Source organism: Peromyscus californicus, unplaced genomic scaffold (assembly GCF_007827085.1).
Source record: "Peromyscus californicus insignis strain IS unplaced genomic scaffold, ASM782708v3 Scaffold_11__1_contigs__length_118956290, whole genome shotgun sequence".
In the NCBI taxonomy this organism is placed as follows: Eukaryota; Metazoa; Chordata; class Mammalia; order Rodentia; family Cricetidae; genus Peromyscus; species Peromyscus californicus.
In genome coordinates, this window is record NW_026294402.1 from 37,781,102 (window position 1) to 37,805,738 (window position 24,637).

The following is a 24,637-nucleotide window of genomic DNA, read 5'->3' on the forward strand; positions in this document are numbered from 1 at the left end:
CGGTCTCAGACACTGTGTGTGCAAATGCACACTTACATAACACACACTCACACACATGCCTCAGAGGATAGAAAAACGTATCCTAACAGCTGGCGCTGGAATTGATCTCAGAGAAGGAACTGTCTTCTGTTCGAGAAATTACCTTGATAACTCTCTAAGGATATGAATTCAGAGAAGTCAAGGAAACAAAAAGATAGCTGGCCCGCTCTGCATTAAAATGAGACAAAATGGGGAGGGGACTGAACAAAGTAGAGAATCCCAGGAGAGTGGTCACAGCAGAGCATGGGGTGTGCGTGTGTGTGTGCGCGTGTGAGTGTGTGTGTGTGTGTACATGCGTGTGTGTGTTTGTGTGTGTGTGTGTGCGTGCGCATGTGAAAGAGGTGGGGGCGGGACACAGAGGACTTAGGAATGAGCACTTTGAACAAGCAACACGAAGCTGTTATGTTTTTTGCTATGAGAAACCTCTCTGTCTTCCAAGAGCCCATATAGCATGATTCATTTATACAAAAAGTCCAGACACCAACCTATCTCAGTGATCAACAGTTGCTCAGGCTGGTGGGGGGAGGGAAGGAACCTTCTGGGGCCTTGCACTTGTCACAGTCTTGACTGAGGTGATGGTCTCCCAGGTGTGTGTCTGTGTCTCTATACAGTTATAAGTCTATATGTCAAAACTCATCAGTGGGAACACTTCAAACATGTCGCTTTTTGTATGTTAATTACACCTTTAAGAGCTGGTAGGGTGTTTTAAAGAGAGGTTTATATCAATTTGATCCAAATATTTTTCTCTCTCCTGGTTTCAGATGTGCTCATTTTCCAACCTTTCTGCAGATACTGACCCCTTCCAAACACTACTTTTTATCTCCCCATAGTTTGGTCAAGTTTAACACAGGGAGCCTCAGGGTATCGGTTAGGAGTAGAAGCATATACGCACGCAGAGTCCAAAAGTTGACACTGGGCGGTGTTCCTCAAATGCCATCCTTTTTCAAAAGACAAGGTTTCTCACTGGAACTTGCCAATTAGGCTACACTGGCTGGGCCAGCAATCCCCAGGGATCCGCCTGTCTCTCCCTCCCCAGTACTGGAATTACAAGTATGCTTCCCATGCCTGATTTTCTTTTGTAGGTTCTAGGGATCAAACGTAGGCCCTCATGCTGGGGTGACAATCACTTTACTGACTGAGCTTTCTTTTCAAATCAGGTTTGAAGCTAAATTTGAAGGGAAAAGTTGAATCCCACATCTACAGTAAAACCACAGAGCCCTTGTGGGGTTGGGGGATGACACACATGACGTGTAGAGCGGGTTCCAAGGTCAAGCGCCCACAGACACACAAATCACACACTCACATGCACAGTACCTTTGGTCATGCTCCTTTGTATTACTAAGCTACCTCTTAGGACTGTGACCAACATGTTTGAGAGAGGAGGTGGCTCGTGATTGAACCAAAATGGAACAGAGATGGGAAGACATGACAAGGCTGAGGAGATTAGCCTCCTCAGAGCACTGAGCCTCCTTTAGAGATGTTCCCCTCCCCCGCCCTTTTATGTATGTGTGTGTGTGTGTGTGTGTGTGTGTGTGTGTGTGTGTGTGTGTGTGTGTGTGTGTTTCTGTGCAGGTGCGTGTCTGGGCACACAGGTATGTGAGTGTAGAGGTTTGAGGACAATCTCAGCTGTCATTCAGTGGGTGCCATCTACCTTGTGTTTTAAAAACTCAGTCTCCCGTTGAGGTGCCACTCACAGATTAGGTTAGGCTGGCTGCCCAGCCAGCCCCAGGGATCCACTTCTCCGCCTTCTTAGTGCTGGGATTACAACATGCACAACCACGTCAGCTTTTCTTAAAAATACGTGCTCTGGGGATCAAAATTAGTTCCTCGAACTTGCATGGCAAAGACTTTACCGACAGCGCCATCACCTCAGCCTCTGGCTCCTTCTTTAGGCCCACCGAGGCCGTCCATTCTAACCAGCTAGCAAGAGCCCCTCCAAGCAGGCACACAACATCCAAACCAGGGGTCAGTTTTCTCCTGGAAGAACCTGGCACAGAGCTTCCTCTGCTCAGCCAGGTGTTCCTCTCCCGATAGGCAAAGCTTCCTGCCGTCCTTGGCCTCTCCCCGCTCCACCTCCCCTGCCTCTACCGGGAACACCACTAACCAAATCAGCCATTCTGCTCCTTCCAAGGGGATAATCAAAGTGCAGCGTCTCCGGAGAGGACCTGGCTCGCAGAACAAGTCTTTAATTTCAAGCTGACAAGGTTGGGAGCATGTGCTGCAGGCCCTCAGATAGGCAAGATGGATGGATGGCCAGGGAGTGCAGATGGTGAGCTGGAGGGTGGAGGGGGAGAGGGTGGAGGAGGCCCTAGGAAGCTTCCCAGTGGCAGGCAGAAGGGGTCTGTCTAGTGCTTGCAGAGTGAAGATGTGGGCATTTTCGTCCCACCCAGATCCCCACTCAGCATGGGCACCCCTACCTGCCCCCTGCTGACTCAGGAGCAGATTCCACAATCTGGAGGGCAACAAGTCACCCAGAGGATAGAGGTGGGACCTCAATATGGACTTGGACAGAGCTTCTGTCCCTCTTGTGTCCCTTAGGACTTGCACTCAAAATGTAAAGGCGCTTGGAATATTGTCCCTGCTGAGAAAAACAAGCAAACACCAACAAAAACAACCCTAAGCCTGGGTGGGAAAGCTCCAGGTGCTTTGAAGTCAGTGCCATCCTGTCCCCAAGAGAAAGCAGGCTCAGAAAGAGTGCGGGTCCTGCTCATGGTCAGAAAACAAGTCTTCAACAAGCCAATGAGAGAGTACAAAAGACCCTCTGGCATTCATAAATAGTGCAACCCACAGCCTCAGTGCAATCTCTGTTTCCTAAAAGCAACATGGAGTCAGACGACACATCGGAGTCCCTGGCCACGGTAGCAGAGTGGCAGCAAGCCCTCCAGCCTGTTTGGTGACTTGCACACATCAATCAATGGTTCAACCCAGTGGCTCGGTGGCCAGACAGAGGTTTTCAGGCTGGTCACTACGAGGAGCCGAAGTGATAGCAGCTTCCAGAAAGCCAGCAAATGAGCAAGAACAGAAGGTAGGTCCGCCTTTAGGGAGGCCGGCTCCAGCTCGCAGCCCTGCAATTCACAGCCACCCTGACCCTTGCTCCATTTACCACACTGGCCCTGGGCCCAGTACACCAGCAAACCACAAGTACGGTGTGGTGCCCAGCCCTTAGTGGGTGCCTAGACATATATTAAACTAAGCAAAGACTGAAAATATTTGAGAAACTGTCTATAGGGGACATGCACAGACTTTCCCCCTCCATGGCTATTTTCTAAATAATAGAGTCTAGCAACCACTGGTACTCTGTTTCAACTGGAGATCAGACTCAAGACCTGGCACGTGATAGGAAAGTACTCTACCACTGGGCTACACCGCAGTCCACCATCTACTGTATTAGGTGTTACAAGTAACAGATGCTTCAAACTATGTAGGAAGAAGCCCAAAGATTCTCCACAAACATTATACCACTTTAATAGTTTTTTTTTTTTACATTTATTTGGTTTTTGTATGTGTCTGTGCTTATGTGTATGTGATTGTACATGCCACAGCATGCATGTGAAAGTGAGGGGCAACTTGAAGGGACTGGTTCTTTCCTTCCATCCTGTGAGTTCCGGGGCTCAGACTCCAGCCTCCTAACTTGGCAGCAAGTGTCTCTCTCCACTCAGCCATCTCACCAGCCCAATAAACCATTTCATATAAGGAACATGAGTGTTCAGAGATTTGGGTACTCATGAGGGTCCCGGGCCCCCCCTGCAGCCCTAGGTGCCAAACAATGACCATGTTTCATAATAGATCGAGCTGACAAAGGTGTGGATAACAGGCTAGCTAGCCTTTACCACACGAGCACCCTAGGCCACAAGCACGGATAGACACAACCCTGTCTTTCCACAGTGTCGAAATTTATTGAATAACGAACCAATGTGTCATCTAATATGTAAGTTAAAGCAGGGTACAGACTGATCTCAACACTTCAAATTCCTTCTGACACACCCCAGAACCTGGCTCAGTACACCCCTGTTTTACCAGTCACAGTACTACCTAAAACAAGGATGTACTGAGCCAGCCAGGTACCTGGGACCTGCCTTCTAGACCCAATGTTCCTATTGACAAATTCCACGACTGCCGGCAAAATATGGACCTGGGCTGACGCCCACAGTCTCCTTTTCCCACTTGCAAAATGGAAGCAGAAGGCCGCCCCTGTTGCACCCCTTTCTTGGAGATGCTATGAGTGAGGCTCCTGTGGGCTGATGGGAAGGAGAATGTCTGGGGAGATTTGTGCTTTGTAGGATTGTTGCAGGAGAGGTCTGCTTGCTATCAACTGCTGAGCTGCCCAAGGAGGGTCCTGAGGTGGCGAGAAAGTCATCCCCACAATGGCCAGCTACCAGCCCTGTGTCGTTTTTTAGCAGCCATTCCCTGTCTGCTCACATTCCTCAGACCCAAGAATCCAGCCCTGTCTACGGCATGTTCTGGCCTGTGCACTTAACCTGCCAATGGACTCTGGAGGGCCTGTCTGTCTCCCCACAGGGCAGATTAAGGCTCATCTTTGCGCCCTTTTGTGCCATCTTGGCCCATCAGCCCCTGCTCTAGAAGGTGGTCAAGCTGGGCCCCATTTAGAAGAGAGGCTACTTGGCATTTGACACTCCCAGGGTGGCGAGAACAAGAAAGGAGATTCAGAGGTGGGTCTCCAGTGCCCTGCTCCGGGCTGGCCCCTCTGCTGTTGCCTGTGCCCTAGCCACACTGTGGAGCGGGATGATGCCCAGTTGATGAACAGTGACTTTCAGGGATGTAGGGCTGATGGGACTGCAGCTGCAGTGGATCCCCTACCCAGGGACCCCAGATGCCCTCATCCTGTGCCCACGTGCCTAGTCCCCAGGGAACCAGGCAGGGTATGAGCTGGCCCTCTCCTGCTTCTTGCCTCCATCCTTGGCCTTTAATATTCATGAGCCCTCCCTGCAGGGGAGCTAAAAATGTTCCACTCCTAAATCTAACTGCTTCTCGGAAGCCTAATTAAATTCTTTGGTGGAAAGGGGGAAAAATGACCTTCAGAACTGCTGAAACTAGTCAGAGTGGTGTGTCCCACAATCTTTTCCCCTCCTCTGCCCTCCTCATCAGGGGTCTCACCTGTGATAAGGTTCTCCACCACTCCCTCGGGCTAAGTGTCCAAGGGACACTCTAGAGGGATGCCACAGTGGCCGACTGTTTTCAGCAAGAGAATATAGAAAAGTGGTGGTCCAGGGTGGCCTTGGTGGGTGAATGCACTTAGCTGACAACCTGAGTTGGCTCTCACATGGTGGAAGGAGAGAACTGTGGAAGGTCGTCTTCTGACATCCACAAACAAACCATGGCATGCTCACAGTGGCTTGTGTGTTTTTGGTGTGCGAGTGGCCCCACATAGACACACACGAATAAATACATGTCATAGAGAAAAGCAATGGTCCTGAGACCTCAGGAGACTGGACGACATTAGTGCTCACTAGAAATATCAATCTTAGCCAAAGGCTGGGATTAGAAAGAAGAGGGATGGCCACAGGGAAAGGCCGGTGCTAACGTAGAAGGAAAAATACAGCCGTCCTTCCTACACAGAGACTCTGTTGTTGAATGCTCTGGAACTTTCTGAATATCTCATTTATGCATCCTGGAAAACCCGTATAGACACAGGGTAAAGAAGAGCCCTGGGCACATTTATTACCAAGAGCCTGGTGTTGGAGCTCAAACTCCAGCTGGCTCTTTCATTTACAAGGGGCAGTAGCGATCTCCCTAGAGCAACAGTTCTCAATATGTGGGTCAAATACCACTTTTACAGGGGTCGCATATCAGATATCCTACATATCAGATATTTACATTACAATTTATAACAGTAGCAAAATTGCAGCTATGAAGCAGCAACAAAAATAATTGTATGGTTGGGAGTCACCACAATATGAGGAACTGTATTAAGGGGTTGCAGCATCAGGAAAGTTGAGAATCACTGTGGTAGAGGCTGTTGGGGGCTGCCACTTTTGGGGGTTGCTGACCCAGCCTCCAGAGAAGGTAGAGGAGACAGTAAAGCCCCTTGTTTGAACAGGACTAGGGTGCACATCCTGGGAAAGGTGTGAGACCCAGAGAAGGTTTTGCAGGCTTGGCTAGGAATAGTAGTCAGCTTTGTGCCACTGTGACATACCAGAGAGAAATGATTCAAGTTCAGATGGATCCATTGTTTTGGGCCTGAGGTGAGGCAGGACATCATGGTAGAAGGAGCATATGACAGAAACTGCTCACCTCATGGCATCCAGAAGCAGGGAAATAATAGGAAGGGTCTAGGACCAGATAAGCCTTCAAAGGTGTGCCCCTAAAGAACCATTTTCTCCAGCCATGTTTTGTCCTTAAAATAGTGGTTTGATAACTGTGTCAAATGTGAAAAAGTGACTGATGAGGTACAATCCTTAGAAAGACCTACTAATAAAACTAAGAAAAATATTCACACAAAGACAGAGGAGTTTAGAGCAGAACCTACTGCACCATTGCATTATGAAACCGAAGAGGAGCATCCCAAGGTTATTAGAAACTCAACCTTCATTTATCCAATTACCATTTAAGAATAGCCACCAGATGACAGGCACCCCCAAGGCTATAAAGAAGTTAACAGAAATCCTGTGGATATGCTAGATTTGAGGAGATTTAAGGAAGCAATAGTTTCATATGGTATTCATTCATCTTTTGTGAAGCAGATGCTAAAGTCATGGGCAACTCGGAACAGAATTATTCCATAAGACTGGAAAGATTTAGCTACAGCAATATTGGAAGCTGGTCCTCAGTTACAATGAAAAACATAATGGAGAGCGGAAGCTAGGGTCATAGAACAACAAAGTAGGGCTAGAGTTATGCAAATTTCCCAAGATCAGCTTCTCGATGGAGGCTAGTATGCTGATTTGCAAAGACAGTTTAGATTTGATAATCACACCTGGGCCCTGTGCCATATAGCACCTTTTAATGCTTGGGACCAGCATTGAAAAATCAGGAAAGAGGACTGAGTCATTTACGAAAATTATACATGGCCCAAAAGAAGCCTTCACTGATTTTTTACAAAGATTGACTTCAGCTATAAATAGAATCATATCAGATCCAGAAGTTAGACAAATATTAAGTGAATCTTTGGCTTTTTAAAGTGCGAATTCAGAATTCAAAAAGGTGATTAGGCCTTTAAAGGCAAGATCAGTACCAATAGATGAATTGATTAGAAATATATCTGATACTGGATCTCACACTTATGATCTCAAACTTGGATAGAAGTGATTTCTAAAAATTTCAAGAAAAATCAAAAGGTTAGATGTTTTAATTGTGGTAAACCAGATCATCTGAAAATGGACTGCAGGCATGGTATTCCTAGAAACAATGTTTTTTTCTAGAAATAATTGAAACAGAAGGCCCCAGTCTTCTGGAGTATGCAGAAGGTGTGGCAAAGGCCAGCTTTGAACTAATAAATGAAGATCAATAAGGGATAGACAAGGTAAGCCTTTGCCATCAAGAAATGCCTTAGGGGGCCTCTCACAGCCCCAATATCAAATTTGGCTCAATCATTCCCTGTCAGCATTGGGGAAAACCCACCACAGAGCAATTAAAAGACTTAATGCCTATTGTTAAAAGCCATACTTCTCCGGATGACATAACAGCTTCACTAGATAAAATGAAAATTTTAAGCAAGACCACAAAACAAGTATTTTGGCAAACTGCTGTAAATGATCAGAGACCAAAGCTAAAAATACAAATAAATGGAATTGAAGTTGAGGATTTGGTAGATACAGGAGCAGATGTAACAATAATTTTACCAAAATCTTGGTATCTAAATTGGCCTCTTCAGGAGGTAAATGTTAGCTTCTAGGGATTGAAACTTTATATCAGGTAAAACAAAGTGCAAGATGTGTCAAGTGTATAGGGACAGGACAGATAGGAAAATTAAAACCATATGTGGCTAACATAGAAATGAATTTAAGGGGATATGATTTGTTGCTGAAATGAAAAACACAGATTAATATTCCTCTATTCTCAGAAACAAACCATAAACTAGCATATGCTACTGAGAAAAATGGTAAAAGGTATTATCAAAAGCAGTCACCAACCATTTAGGTTGTACATAAACGGGGCACAATAGCTACTGATCTTTCAAAGGTACCGACAGCCCTACCTTTAAAATGGTTAACTGACAAATCTATTGGGATGAAACAATGGCCTTTGACATCAGAAAAATTATAAGCACTGGAACAGCTTGTACAGGAGCAGATAAATGCTCAATATATTGAACAATCAACCAGTCCTTGGAACTTTCCTATATTTGTCATTAAAGAGAAATCTGGAAAATGGAGAATGTTAACAGATTTGAGTGCCATAAATAAGGTGATTCAGCCAATGGGATCTTACAGCCTAGAATTCCCTCTTTTTTTTTTTTTTTTTTTTTTTTGTCAAAACAGGGCTTCTCTGTGCAATAGTCCTGGCTATCTTGGAACTTACTTTGTAGACCAGGCTGGCCTGGAACTCACTAAGATCCTCCTGCCTCTGCCCCCCAAGTGCTAGGATTAAAGGCATGTGCCACCACTGCCTGGCCCCCTTGCCTTCTTTATTACCTAAAGGATGGTCTATTGTAGTGATTTGTGGTGGTATTGTGTTCCCCAAAATATTGTGTACCTTAATAAACTTATCTGGGGTCAGAGAACAGAAAAGTCATAAGATACTTAGGCTAGAAAATGTTAGCACACGCCTTTAATCCTAGCATTCCAGAGACAGAAATCCCTCTGGATCTCTGAGTTCAAGGCCGCATTGGAAACAGCCAGGCATGGTGACTCACGCCTTTAATCCCAGAAAGCAGCCTTTAATCCCAGGGAGTGGTGGTAGAAAGCAGAAAGGTTTATAAGGTGTGAGGACCAGAAACTAGCAGCATTTGGCTGGTTAAGCATTGGGCTGGTTAAGCGTTCAGGCTTTCGAGCAGCAATTCAGCTGAGAGCCATTGGGATGAGGACACAGAAGCTTCCAGTCTGAGGAAACAAGACCAGCTGAGGAATTGGTAAGGTGAGATAGCTGTGACTTGTTCTGTCTCTCTGATCATCCAGTGTTCACCCCAATAACTGGCTTCAGGTTTGATTTTATTAATAAGAACTTTTAAGATTCATGCTACAGTGATTAATTTAAAAGATTGCTGTTTTACTAAAGCTTTACAAAAACAGGATAGAGAAAAATTTGCCTTCACAGTGACTACTACTAATATTTCCCAGTCTGTTAAAAAATAGCAGTAGGAAATTCTTCCACAAGGGATGTTAAACAGCCCTACTTTGTGTCAATATTTTGAATAACAACCATTGGAAATAATTTATAAACAGTTTCCTCAATCTATAATTTACCATTATATGGTTGATATCTTACTAGCTGATTCAGATGCAGATACCTTAGAAAAAATGTTTGAAGAAGTAAAGAATATCTTGCCTTCTTGCAGATTACAAATTGCTTCTGAAAAAATACAAAGAGGAGATTCTATTAATTACCTAGGATATAAGGTAAGTTTACAAAAATTCAACCACAGGAAGTACAAATCAGGAGAGATCAATTATGAACTCTTAATAGTTTTCAAATTGCTGGGAGATATTAACTGGCTATAGGCCACAACTGGTCAACTCAAGAACTAAGTAATTTATTTCAAACCTTACAAGGTGATAAGGACTTAAATAGTCCAAGAAAATTATCAGCTGAGGCTGAGAGAGAGTTGGATTTGGTAGAAAAGAAATTACAGGATGCACATGTGGATCATTTGGATCTAGAGCTTGATTGCATTCTGGTTATTTTACCTTCTACAATTCTCCCACAGGAATTCTTATGCAGAGAGAAGATAATATCTTAGAATGGATATTTTTACCACACAAACAGAATAAAAAATTAAAGACATATGTGGAAAAGGTTTATTATTGATTCTGAAAGGAAAATTGAGATGTCAATTAGCAAGAATAGACTCAACAGAAATTGTGGTACCTTTTACCAATGCTGAAATTGCCTCATTAAGGTCAGAAAATGAACATTGGCAAAGAATTTGCAGTAATTTCTTGGGAGAGATTAGAAACAAATATCCCCAAAGCAAGAGACTTCAGTTTATAAAAAGAACTAATTGGATTCTTCCTCATATTGTATGGGGGGCACCAATTTCTGGAGCCCTTACATTTTATACTGGTGCAAATAAATCAAGAAATGCAGGTTATAAGTCAGGAAATTTAAATAAAGTGGCTTAATGCCTTTATGACTCCATTCAAAAGTCAGAATTATATGCTATTCTTATGGTATTATTAGGTTTTCCAGAACCTCTTAATATACTTACTGACTCTCAATATGCAGAAAGAGTTATTTTACACAGTGAAACCACTGAACTTATTCTACATGATTCAGAATTAACTTTGTTGTTTATTCAATTACAAGAAATAATCAGAAATAGAAATAATCCCTTATATATAACACATTATTAGATCCCATATGGGTCTACCAGGCTCTCTAGCACAAGGTAAAGATGAAATAGATCAGCTATTGGTAGGAAATGTGCTAGAAGCCTCAGAATTTTATTAAAAAACACCATGTTAATAGCAAAGGTTTGAAGAAAGATTTTTCTATCACTTGGTAATATGCCAAGGAAATTATAAGGAACTGTCGGACTTGTTCTTTGTATAACCAAACTCCATTATGTACAGGAAGTAACCCAAAAGGTACTCAAAGAAATTAAATTTGGCAAACGGTTGTGTTTTATTTTGCAGCATTTAGAAAATTTAAATATGTTTACCATATCATAGATACATATTCAGGATTTCAATGGGCAAATGCTTTGTGTTTTGGAAAGGCTGATTCTGTAATTACACATTTATTAGAAGTTATGGCCATTATGGGAATACTTATACAAATTAAGAATGACAACATTCCAGGATAATGTCTCTAGTAAAATGAAACAGGTTTTTTTTGCATATTATAACATAAAGCAAGTTACTATACAATCCTACAGGACAAACAGTTATAAAAGATCTAATTGCACTTTAAAGGGTATGCTTAATAAACAGAAATAGGTAATAAAGACCCCTAGAGATAGATTACACAATGCTTTATTAACTTCAAATTTTTTAAATGCTAATGAGAAAGGATTAACAGCTATGGAGAGACATTGGATAGAAGAAAAAAACTGCTGAATTAAATCAGCCTATATACTTTAAAGACCTCAGAATGGAAATCAGTACATGTGTTACATTGGGGAAGAGGTTTTGCTTTTGTTTCCACAGGAGAAGAAAAGCTATGGATACCATCAAGATTGATAAAGATTAGATTAGAACAAGAGAGACCTCTTGATTAACAGAGGCAATAGTTCATCAAACAGAGTGGCCATTTAATCTAAACCAACTTATAAGACTAACAAATGCCTTTCATTTGATCAGATATAACCAGCCAAAAAGGGAAATCTAGGGTTGGGGTAGGGTTTTGTTTACGTCTTTTCAGAATAATAGCATCCAACTAAGGAATCTGAAGACTACTGGACAAATGAGATATTTGAAGGACAAATCATCCAGAGAAAATGTCCCAAGAAAAAAAAGTAAATTGGCCTAATGGTATAGCACATTTACAACAAGATAAAATTTCAAAAATCTTCCCAAATGTTTGTTTCTGCTGTTCTCTATAGATTTATAAGGCAAATGGTCTTGTTGTAGTCCCAATTCAATTAAAAATTAAAGCTGACTTTGGAGTTGGAGTGTGGCTCTCTCTTTCTCTAAACCCAAGCATGCTCGTTAAAGGAAAACCCAAAATCTCTATCTCATATCAAAAGAGCCACCTGGTATGGGATAGAAGAGAAAGCAAAATTAATGGATTATTCTATTGCCACTAATCTCATAATCCTTTGGTTTTATTTTGACTCTTTAAAATTTTTCTTAAGATATAAATATTATCTCTAAATTTATAAGATTTATATATATACATATTTAAACTTTCTGTTGAGATATTAATAGTCATATAGAGCACTAACTAATTTTAGAAATAGGCTTCATCTAGCTTCTTATATGTTATTTCAGGCTTGAGTATGAAGCAGGTAACTAGGAATTAAGTTTGTGTACCCATATGTACTTAACAAATTGTGGTCCTGTAAGCTCTCTGAGATCTGCTGCATATAACATTTAAAATGGTTATGTTTTCTGCAGTGAACCATGACCACTGCTAATATCGAACTTTGAAGTCTCCAAAAGGATAATGGGGGCCCCACAACGATGATTCCACCTGGATTGTAGAAATACCATTAAGCTGACAAACATCACCCAAAGATCAGTTTTGAACCACAAATTGATCAGGACAACTTCAAAGCTGCTAGCTGAGAGGGTCCATCCCACAGACTACTCTAGTCAGGACTTCAGATAAGTCCTGAACTTTCCCACTGCACAGAGACTGGACAACAAATGTTACAGCTAGTTTTCCCAGGATTTGACTGTTTTCTCAATTTTCTCAGGGTTCCCTAAAAATTGTCTCAAGACAGCAAGAAGTAATTTTAAGAATACAACACCCACATTTCCAGGAGGTGGGGTATGTGGTTTTTGATCATTCAGTGGGTTATGGATGTTTGTCATCTGTTAGGGGTTGGTTGCAAATTGTTACTGGTCATGGTAAGGGAGGAAACTAAGCAAGGGAAGTTAGATTCAAGGATCTCTTTCTGAAAAGAAAAAAGGAGAATATAGGAATCATAGGCTACAAGGGTAATTATTGAATCTACTTTTAAACTAAAAAAAGCCTCTACTAGTCTTAAATATTTTACATTGGTATGGAATTTGTATATTAATACAAATTTAAGGTTATTTTTGTTATACTGTATATATGTTTCTACTCTTGTTTAAGGCATTTTTGTATATTGATACAAATTTAAGGTTGTTTTTGTTATACTGTATATATGTTTCTACTCTTGGTTAAGATATTGTATCTATGTAGCTCATTTAACAATGTAATGTAAATTTCTAGTCCTTGAAAGTTATTATCACAAACTATTTAGGATAATTAAGAAATATAGGTTAGTAATTAGTCATCTACAATAATCACACTTGTAGTAATGTTAGGTATGTTTTCAAAGTCAAACAGAAATAGACAGGTGGTCTTCAAACATTTCAGAGATCTATGGAATATGGCACTTAAGTTATTTTAGTAACATAAGGCTTTTCATGACAGTGAGACACATCTGCTACTGGCAGCACCAGTCTACTTCAGAGGAGATGATGGACATCAAAGAACCTCCTTCTTTGTGGCAAAAGTTAGTCACTGGGCAAGAAACTGCCCTTGCCTTGACTGCTGATGGTATGCTGTCCAAATTGAACAATGAGAACACAAAAGAAAACAACTGACAAACTTTGCCAAGACAAGGTAGGACAGGCCTTCAAAATTCCTGCTTCACAGAAAAGTCTGTCAGATATTCTAGGCCTGTAGGCCAAAGATGGGTGCCCAACGTTGCAGAGGAACCTTGAGTGACTGTCCAGGCAGCCAGATGTCTCTCTCTCTGTCATTTCTATAGTTTTGGAAGCTGTTTGCTCTGCACTTCCTGTTTACTCAGGTAATATTATAACCTTCTTGGGTCTCTGATGGGGTTATAGTTATATTGTTTTCTTTGTTACCAAATTCAAAAAGAAATTAAAAAAGAGGTGCAAAGTGTATAAGGTTGAGAGACGTAAGAGCTTAAGTTATCAATCTGAAAAAATGTTCTAAGGTCTAAAAGGATATTTTTAGGTTGGTAATACAAGTTATGACACAAAATGGTTTAGATATAAAACTTTGGACCCATCAAGATAGGATAGATAATAGAGTAATTTCTATAAATTTGCCAAACACAAGTGGACTGGGCATTGTGAATGTAATTCTTACTTGGTAATTGTTTTTATTGTGTATAATTTTACTGTACTGGAGTTAAAAACCTTTCCTTTTTATTTAGACAAAAAGGGGGGAATGTTGTGGGATATTTGCTCACTGTGTAAAGATGTATTACTGTGACTGGTGTAATTAAAAAGCTGAACAGTCAATAGCTGGGCAGGAGGTATAGGCAGGACTTCTGGACAGAGAGAGCTCTGGGAAGAAGAAAGGCAGAGTCGCCAGCCAGACTCGGAGGAAGCAAGACGGACAATACAGAGATGAGGTAACGCCATGTGACAGAACATAGATTAATATAAATGGGTTAATTTAAGTTATAAGAGCTAGTTGGGGACAAGCCTAAGCTGAGGCTGAGCATTCATAATTAATAATAAGTTTCAGTGTCATTATTTGTGGACTGGCAGTCCCGACAAAAAAGTATGACTCTAGACTCCTTTACTGATTGTTCTTGGCCTGAGAAGCTCCATCCACCCCCACCCCCACACCCCTACTCACATCCCCCCTCATAGCTTCATTAAAGGACCATTGCCAGGCCAGCTCACAGTACCTTCTCTAGATCTGGTTCTTAGAGAGGCTGGACTCTTCATTCTATCCCTGAACCCCACAGTCTGGGGCTAATTCAAACACTTCTATGTGTTGGAATCTTAACTCCACAACTGACTTTTAATCCCCAAGAGGCCAATGTCCCTGGTTTCAATGCCTTTGGGACCTCCAGTGAATGGTGAGAAGCCTCGGATGCTTTCTGAAGAGTGAACAAGAGACAGCCAGCTGAATGAACAGGAACTGGTTGGATAAATAAGGAAACCCATTCATTCTACTGATGCCAGGCAGATATGGGTGGCAAGGATGATGCCAGGTGACAGAGACGAATCTGATTCTCCACCTTCACACTCCTCAGTCTGGGCCAGTTCAAGTGAAGGAGTAAAAAATGGAGAAGATGAGGGTGGTTGGGTGGATACATATCTGCACAGACTGGCACAGACATTCCCAACAGTGGTCCTGCGACCAAAGAATTTCTCACCCTGCCCATGGCACCCCTAGGCCCAGTTCTTTCTGCCGTGGCTTCTGCAGAGCTGCTTCCCCCAGGGAGAGCTCTATTCCCTCCCCAGCCTTGCTTCCACCAGCCACACATATATTTAGTATTGTCCCTGCACCTTGGAAGCTGAGGCCACACGATGCTCACACTTGATTCCCTCCCTGTGTCACTTTTGAAAGCCTAAAGCAAAGATGAACACACAGTGCCATCCCCCCCCCCCCCCACACACACACACACACTATCTCAGAATGAGACCCAGCCATCTCTGGTCCGTTCACAGGGAAAGACCAGGGTGATAGATAACATGTCTTCATCCTTGGAAAACAAAGGCACATGGATGACAATCCTGTTGGTCTGTACAGCTGTCCTCATGCCAGGGTGCATGGAGGTGTCCTAGAGCAAACGAGCATCCTAGTCCCCTCGTCAGTTGGAAACAGAGGCATCATCTTCTTCAGAAGACCCTTCAAATGCTCTTGGACATGGCCTAACAGCTGCCTAGATGTTAAAGCATGTTACTCTAAAGAATGAAAATAAACCATGTTTCCGATGTATGGATTAAGACAAAAGGGTGCATACTTTGTATTCTATTACAACAAATTTAATATTGGAACAAAACTTTCACATGTTATGTAGCCCAAGCTGGTCTCAAACTTGTGAACTTCCTTCCTCTGCCTTCCAAGTGCTGAGATTACAGAGATGGGACAGCAGACCTGGCATGTCTTAATATTGCTGCCATGGCCCATCCAGTCTCTGCAGAAAGTTATTTCTGTAAACCTAGGCTTGGCTCTCCCACTGTCCCTTTACTGCATTCTCTGTGGTGGGCCGCCTAGAACTCTCCAGAAATCAGGCCACTCCTCCAACTGCCTGGGCACTGCCAACTTCTGGCACCCAGCTCAGTTCTTCTTCACAAATGCCCTTGGGAGCAAAGAACCACCCTTCCCTATGACAGGCACCCTCCATCAAGATAGGTACCATCTTCCAGGGCAGCATGTAGCCAGTCTGGTCAAGATAGGTACCATCTTCCAGGGCAGCATGTAGCCAGTCTGGTCCATGGGGGAGGAAGGACAGAGGCTCACTCCTCTGCCTCTGTCAGCCACCTCAAGAGCCCTTAAAGATCTCCCCTGCCCAACTTCACCTCCCTGTCTCCCTTACAGGTGTTCACTGTCCATAGTTCTCTACTTTGGAGTCATTTCCTTTGGACCCCAAACTGAGACAGCTACCAAGATGTATTCAGCAAAACATCATATGGCACAGTGCCCTAATGTATAGAACTCAATTAGTAAGAGCTGCTGCAATTCTCCTTGGAGGTCATTGTTACCTAGCCCTGGCTGAACATCAAAATCGGATGCGAAATTTAGAAAGAAGAGAAAGCTCCCAAAGCCAAAGCCATTTCCCCCTGTTCTGATTCAGTATGTATTTCTGCAGTTTACAGACTCCATGGTGTTTCTGATAGACAGCCAGGCCTGGGAACCGCTAACTGGGGAGGCTATCGTTCTTCACTGCCATCAGCCCTAAAATGTGCAATTTCAGAACCACAAACCCTCAAAGGGCAAAGGTGAGTGTCCCCGGGCAGACGACAGCTTAGTTACCCAGAGAGGGTTCAACTTGGTAGTCTTGACTTGACCGGCAGGGTCATTGCCTCAGTGAGGTTGCAAAGACCTTGATACCAGCTCTCTCTCACATAGGCACAAGGTCATCACATTTGTCAGCCACATACAGGAACATCTGGCAGGTGTGAAAAGGTGTTCCATTCATGGTACAGCTGTGAGTATATGGGGAAGTCCTCAGTTCACTGTGGCAGTCTGGGAGGACTTCCAGGAGGTGGATGGTTCTGTACTAGATGGTGAAAATAGGAAGGCTTCAGATGGAGAACACTTAGTAAAGATGCCAGACCCCGGGATGGTCGTCTCACTCAGTGTTCAGCCTGTTTCTAAGGAAACCGGTCCTGATCTGTATTCTCATCCTCTTTCTGGCACAACTGGGGCATTTCAGGGGCTCTCAGACTCATGGACCAGCAGGCAGTGATTGCCTGGTTTTTACAAGAGCACATTTTGTTCTAAAGATTACAACGCAGGATAGGGTTTGTTGGAAATTTGTTTAATCTGCACTTCATTAGCCCCACTGTTCTCTAAGGCAGGAGTCTCATAGCCAGGTGGCTTTGCTACTTACGAGCTATACAACCTCAACCAAGTTACTTGACCACTCTGAACCTCTATAGGTTAAACCTTAAAGTGGGCACAAGAAGTCTTATCTTTCTTCCCCCTCTGGAGTTTTTTAAATGATGGAGCGGGATTGCAGTCACAGTGAGGCTCTCTGTAAAGAGCAGAACACGTTCCCAGCACAGGCTGCTGCAACTTTCCTCATTTCCCCTTTGAAAGCCCCAGATGCCAAAGCTAGCAAGGTTCCTGCCACTGCCCAGAGCACTCAGCCAGCTCCACACCACTACCACCACCCTCGGAGGAGTAACAAGACAGGGTTCCCCACACTCCACTCAAAGAAATCGCTTTCTCCAATACAGTGCTCCCTCTTCTCCAACGTCTTCTCTCTCTCTCATTTCTCAGGGCCTGAGAAGGAATGCTGCGCTTTCCCCTCAGGTACTCTGTGATGCACTGTCATCCTCCGTTCCCTCTGCAGCAGCCTGCCGGCTGTGCCCTCCCTATCCCCATGCCAATCGTCAGGCCTTTGTCTCTGCTCTTAGTTCTCCTGCTCTTAGCCCTTGAGAGGTCCTAAACTCAGCTTGAGGTCAGACCTCCCAGCTGACTGTCACCTGCTAAAACCAGGGCTTGGGGGTGAGGCTGCTCCTCCTGCCTTCCTCCTGCTCTGGAGGAACACCCCTTCCTGATGCATCTGGAGCAAGGCATTTAGCCCAACACTGGGGATAAAGTCAAGTACACACTGTAGAAGAACCCTTGATCATAACCACTGTACCTACCAGTCACGGTGGAGGGGATGGGCCCGCTCATGGAAGCTGGGGCTGGGACTAACTCTTGATTCTCAGCCTCTGCTCCTTTTCTCTATCCTCATTTCTTCACCTATAAACTAACTCCCATGCCCCCAGAATCCTTCTGCTGGGCTGTGGTAGTCACTGCGTCCCCAATGCCAAGCCCTAGGAGACCCTTACGCTTCCCATCCCCACCTCTACCCCATTCCCTCTTGAAGCACTCTTCTCCAGGTCCAAAAGCCCAGCTTAGGCTCTCTGGATTCCGGGAGACAGGTCACGTCTACCACCCGGGGGGTGCAGTGCGAGGCAAACTAATCAATGGCAGAGTGGTAGATTAAGGGGCCTTGCTCAAAGCCATCCATCACTGTCGTTTACCCGGGCCTGTCGGGCTGCAAATGGAAAAGGAGATGATGTGAAACAACCCATCTGCAGGTTCTTAACGCTCTTTACAAATTGCTGTAGTGAATAACTTGTTGCCTGTATTTATCCCTTTTCAAATTGTCTCTTAGCTACAGTCATCTGTCTTCATTCTACACCCCGATGGCACGCGCACTGTCAGTGGGGCAGCCTCATTATTTTGCTGATGGTGTTGCCTGGAGGGGGAAGGGGAAGGAGTGGGAGAAGAAGGAAAGAGGGAGAGAGAGGAGAGAGAGGAAGGGAGACACAGAGAAGGAGGAAGAGAAAAAAGTGAGGGGAGAGGGAGGGAGGGAGGGAGGGAGGGAGGGTAAGGGAGAGAAGGAGTCAGTGGAGTGTGAGCAGTACTAATGGAGAAAGGGCCTCAGTGGCAGAGCTAGCTTGGGCAGCGACTCGGCCAGCTCAGGCCGGTCCTCCAGGGGCCCCACTCCCCTAGGCTCATAGTGAGAGAACTGCTTCCTCCTCCAGGGAGTTTGTGAACAGTAATGGTCTCCGCACCAGCTCCCTGGTAGCTTGATCAGTGTTTATAGTCTAGGTCAAGGTCACAGAGTGTGACCGTTTGTTGTCCTGCTCTCAAAAAAGCAGAGCCCCTCTGCAGTGTGATAGGAAGCGGTTTTCATCTTTTGTTGTTGTTGTTGTTGTTTGTTTTTCTGGGTTTTTTATTTGTTTGTTTATTTTGATAGGGTCTCACTCTGTAGCTCTGGCTTACCTAGACGTCTTTGTGTAGCCCAGGTTGGCCTTGCCCATGATGAGTCTCACTTTGCCTTTGTTTTACTAATGCTAAGATTCCAGGTAAGTCACACACCCCACTCCAATGGTAAACTTTATACATTATGTCATCTTTAACATTTCTCCCCCTTCATCCTCCATGTTAAGACTCGGGACAGTTTGGACTTTCCAATGACTCCCTGCAGCAGGCTTTGATTCCTCTGCCCTGAGTCTGGTTGCCATTCCTTCTCCTCCAGCTCTGGGCAGCTGCTCTCTGCAACATGAAGAAGGTCTGCAACCCCCTCTTTCTATGTTGGAACCCACCCCAGGTGATAGCATTAGGAAACAGAGCCTGTGACAGGTTCTTAGGTCATGAGGATGGAACCCTTACAAACAGAATTAGTGCCCTCACAAAAAGGATCCCAGGGAAATATTTCCTCCTGTCAGCCCGTGAGAACACAGCAAGAAGCCATTGTCTCTGAACCATAAACCCTCATCAAACATAGACTCTGGCAGCTCCTTGAACTTTGACTCCCCAGCCTCCAGAACATCAAGAAATAAGTTATTATGGTCTGTATGCCCCTCAGCCTGAACCAAGTAAGATTGCCACATCCTCCTCCTTGTCCATCCTCCTCCTCACCACAGTAAATTGAAATTTCTGTGAAGGGCCTCTGTATTGCTCCCCTCTGTTAGGACTCTCTTCAGTGACCACTGGATCAGAACCACTCCACCACCCTGCCCAGGTGCTGGGGCAGAAACGTGCTCCCATTAATTAGTGGTCACCGTAAAGGTCAACAGCGGTGCTGTGGAGATTCCTATTGAGCTGGAGATATGGCTGGTAGAGGACTTGCCTGGCATTCATGAAGCCCTGGGTTCCATCTCTAGCACCACACAAGCCAGGTGCAATGGCTCACACCTAGAATCCCTGCTCTCGGGAAGTAGGGACAGGAAGATCTTAAGTTCAAGGTCATTCTCAGCTATATTGCAAACTTGAACTTCATGTATATGAGACCGTATCAAAAAACAAACTAAGTAACTCATGTCTGACACAGGGCGTTGTGGAGCACAGAAATCAGCCATCATTTACCCTGCAGAGTCACACAGCTCCTTATCCTGCAGTGAGCAGACTCTGGCCTTGCAGTCCCATGCTGTCCCTCTTAGGCAGTAGAAGCCATGCATCTATTCAGGGGTCCAAATCTCTGACTCTGAAAAGAGCTTCTTAAGGCGAGGGTCCTGGATTGTGTCCCTGTATCCTCCTTCAGGCTCAGCACAGGACCGGGCTCATTTATGATGAGCAGAAAAGAGCAGATCTCTGTACTCGGTTCTTCTTGGGGAGGAAACCTCACAGGCAGAAGGCAGCTGGCCCCACAGGGCTCCCAACTTGCCCTTCTTTTTACTGGTTACTATGGCTCACACCGAAATCGGCCCCACTATCAAGCATTGCATTTCTAACATGCTGCTAGTATTTCCGTTCAATCTTCCACAGGAGACCTTTAAATATTTGAAAAAAAACTGTCCGGATCCACTTAGCTATTCTGTCCCCTAGGTTTGCATTCCTTAGCAATCTCAGCCACTCCCCACATGGCATGGTATGGTGACCTTGGGCCATCCCATTTCCCTCCTCTAACCGCCACACCATTTCTCAACATCCGCACTCAACCGTTGCTCCTGGAATGAAATACAAGGCTCCAGATGTGGTCCAGCCACTGCCAAGCTTAGAGGAAGCTCACGATCACCTCTCCTCTTCTCACTTTGATTAATTTAGCCCCAAACTGTGTCGTCGTCCCCACACCCCCGGGCAGCTCCCCACATGGTTGGCTCACATGGCATTTTGTCTGCTAATTCATCTAACTCCATTACTGTCTTCCCCACAAATCTCTACCTTGTCCCAGAGGATGATATCATAGTCTTCACAAAACACCTGCCGAATCCCAGATTTGCCACATTCGTGGTCTACTGTCTGTCTAGAAGCGAAGAAATCCATCAGCTGGAGGGAGGAATTTGTTTCAGTTGAACTTGCACTTGGTGAACCCAGGATAACTCTTAAGGATTACTCCTTTTTTTTTTTCTTACAGGCCCATGAACCATCTACTCAATAATCTTTTTTCACTGCCCTCTATGGAGCCTTCTTCACCCAAGGTGCTTGCTCAGTGTCTGGACTGAGCAACGGTGACAGGCTGCCTGATCGATCACTGTGGCGTGAGCTTTATGGTGGTGTACAGAGGCCGCCCAGGGAAAAGCAGAGAGGGAGTGCATCCAAGTACCGAAGACTCGGGGATGCCCAGCGAGGCTGTAAATAGTGTGGCAGAGGGACTTTGAGTCCCTGGGTTGGGAAATTTATTAACAATGAAACTCTATTTCACTCCCTCACACAATGTTTGATTCAAAGAAAATAGGAAAACATCACTGGAATCCCAATTCCGCCGAAGCACTTCCTTTCTCCTACAATTAGGCATTCTGGATTTTTAGTATCATTTTTGAATGTGTTTGTTTCTTCTGATTTCCACAGGCTATTTTTAGGCCAATCATGACTCACTTTTTGAAATGTTTAAAAGAAAAAAAAAGGCATTTTCTTCAGCAATCAAATGTTCCTGTCCTCTGGGTGACATGCATTTAGGTAAGTCATAGCCGAATAACAGATGTGGGGGACCCAGAAGGCACTCAGGAGGAAGGCTCTGCCATGGGAGGAAGGACAATGAGGTGAAAGATCCATATGGGGACCTGCCATCCCTTGTCAGTCCTACTGATAATCCCTACTCAGTCTTTCAAAGAAGAGTTAGATTGAGGTCTGGGCCCAGTCACTGGAAGAGCCTGGACGATTCTAGAGAGCTATTTCACCCCTGGGAGAACTGTCAGGCCTGGTATTCTGTGGGCAGAGCCCAGGAAACAGTAACTAGGAGATAGAATGGGCTCAAGACAGGAGATGATTCCTTCAGAGCTGTTTTTCGGTGTAGGAAGTCCAGACCAGATAGCAATGTTGTGTTCAACATCTCTCACAATTCTGACCGTGAAATCAGCAAAGAAACACACTGGAAGAATCCCAGCTCCAAAAGGGAAACCGAGTCACAATTTTCAAGGTCTCCTCCAACATCAGAACTCTGGGAAAAGAGGTAACATCTGGACCACATCTGTGCTTGTTCCCAAAGCGGAGAACAAAAAGGAGCAGGGTCCTTCCAGGAGGGATCAATCCTCCTGAGCCCCTACCAGGGTAACCTACATTCTCTCCCACCTTCCACACCAAAGGGACTCTGAGTGCCACGGAGAGCTAGATATGGAGTCCTTGCCCACTTTCCTTAAGTACCTAGACCCCCAGCTCCCGCCAGAGTCTTTCACAGACCCAGTTCCTTCTTTCTGGGAATTTAGGCCCTAAGATAAGCATGAGGTTATTGACACATGTATATAACATATGCTGACATACAATAATAATCTGCATAGAGAGAGGGAGGGTGAATGAGCACATGACTCAGGAGGAGAAAGGTCTCAGATCTACTTTGAGCCACCTCTGAACTACATATGCCCACCAATTCTGTGTTCCAGTCCCTCGTCTCTGTGTCACCAGGACACTTCAGAATCAGTTCCCACGCAGGGACCTATGTGATACACTAAAGAGGTCCCAGAAAGGTGGAGAACCTTTGGAACAATGTCACAGTTTTCCAGTCCTAGCCCCCTGCATTCATTCCCAGAAGCTCCTGCTGAACTCTGGACACAGAGAGCAGGTGTGGGTACTGCCTTAGTCCCCAACTCGCGTGGGCCTCATAGCTCTAAGAGGCAGCAGACATTAGCAGACAATTAGAAAAGTGTGTGTTCACACTCCTCGGGTGGATCACACAATACTTTTCTGGGTGTGTGATTCGGGGATTGAGGACTCCTGGAGGAGTTGACATATGGCAAGGAATCTGAGGGATGAGGGTCAGGTGGGTGGGTAAGAGGTGGGGACATGGGGGAAGGTAAGAGTATTCTGGAGGACTGAAAGATGAACGCCTTGAGTGGGGGTGGGGTGGGGAGCAATAGTTCGATAGGCACTGGAGACATGTGGTTCCCCAGGCAGCCCTGCCATCCTGACCCTACTGTCTAGAGGGGAGCGGGCAGACAGCTCAAGACTCCACAAATAACCACACGGTGACATTCAGGAGAGCCCTTCCAAGGACATTTTTCAGTATTGGTGGAAATAGAAACAGGACTGACCTGGGGCATTCTTAGGAGTTGGAACTGATTGGACTTGGTGGTTGGCTGAATGGTGGGACTGAGAAACCCTGGGGACGCCATGGGAGGCGTTTTGACTTTGGACACCAGATGTGTCGGGGAGCCATTCACAGACACGGGGAAATGGGGAATGTTGAGTGTGGCCCTTGAGTGTGACTTGGGAGTGCCAGCTTGTCCAGCAGTTTCCCTTGGATAGAGTGGAGAGAGTTAAGGAAGGTCCCAGGAGAACCTGCTCCTGAAGTGTGTGACCTTGGAGGAACCAGGAAAGGCCATGAGTCAGTGCAGGCCTGAGGCACTTAGGGTGGTTTGCTTACAGGACTACAGTGGGCTGTGCTTGGTGGGGTAGGGTGGTATCCAGATGTGATCAGAAAGAAGGACGGAGAGCCAGGCAGAGGCAGGAATGCCAAGGGAACTCAATTTGTCGGAAGCATAAAAGGAGTAATTAAAGAATTTGAAAAGGAATGTTACATGGTTTGATTTGTTTTCTGAAGAAAAGTTGAGTGGGTCTGTGGAGCAGACGATGGCTTGATAAGAGTGGGAGAGGACCATGAAGGGGCTCAGAACTTAGGAGCTTGAACCAATGGCACTGTAGGACTCGGGGTGCGGCACAGGGAAGGAGGAAGGATCATCCAGGGTTGATTTTCAGGTTGACTAACTCACTTACAGACATCCAGGAGGTGGTCAGAGGAGTGCATCTGAAGCTCAGGAGTTCAGCAAGGGCCAGGCACAGGCTGGAGGCACTTCAACCTTGGGGCATTACAAAAGCAGGTTGGAGCATCTGTGTGTAGCTCTCCAGGGACAGCTCTGTGCCCTGCTCTGTGTGTCGTAGGCCGAGTTCTGTTGCATGAAGAAGATCCAGAAGTGTTCCCTGACCTTGATTTTCCTTTACATTCCACTCCTCACAACCAAGCCACAGTTGGACCTGTCCACCTTTCCTCCCAGGCCTCCGTAGTTCCCACGCTGCAATAGCCCCTTTGCATTCTGGTCCTATGCTTATCCACCCTGCATCCTCCTGCCCATCTCCCCACCAAAGCTTGAGTGCACAGACCATGTCTTTGTGGGGTATAACAGTCCCTGGGAGATCCTAGTCACATCAGAAGAAGAAGCCAGCTTCTGGCCCAGGTGGTTGACTCTGCATAAAGCTCTCCCATGTCCCATCTTCTTACTTCTGTTCTCTCCGGCTCCCTCTGCTTCCTCAGCCTTACAGCCTTGGGCTGTGCTAATCTCTGAGTCAAAATTCCGGTGCCAAAAAGCCTCCTAAGGTTTGACTCGTAGGGCATGGAAGTCACCTTCTTGCAGAAGCTCCCCTGACCGCCCTGGGAAGCAATCACTGTCCTTGCTTTTCAACATCACGGGCTACCCTTCAACACAGTGCTTCCCTGCTGGATGTCTGATGTCTCTGAAAACCTGTTTATTGTGTGCTG

At 45.1% G+C, this 24,637-nt stretch overlaps 1 long non-coding RNA gene across 1 annotated transcript in view; it reads right to left on the reverse strand.

Moving 5' to 3' along the window:
* Positions 1 to 24,637, reverse strand: part of LOC128122254 (uncharacterized) — a 44,829-nt gene that overhangs the window by 9,512 nt on the left and 10,680 nt on the right. The window lies entirely within an intron of this gene.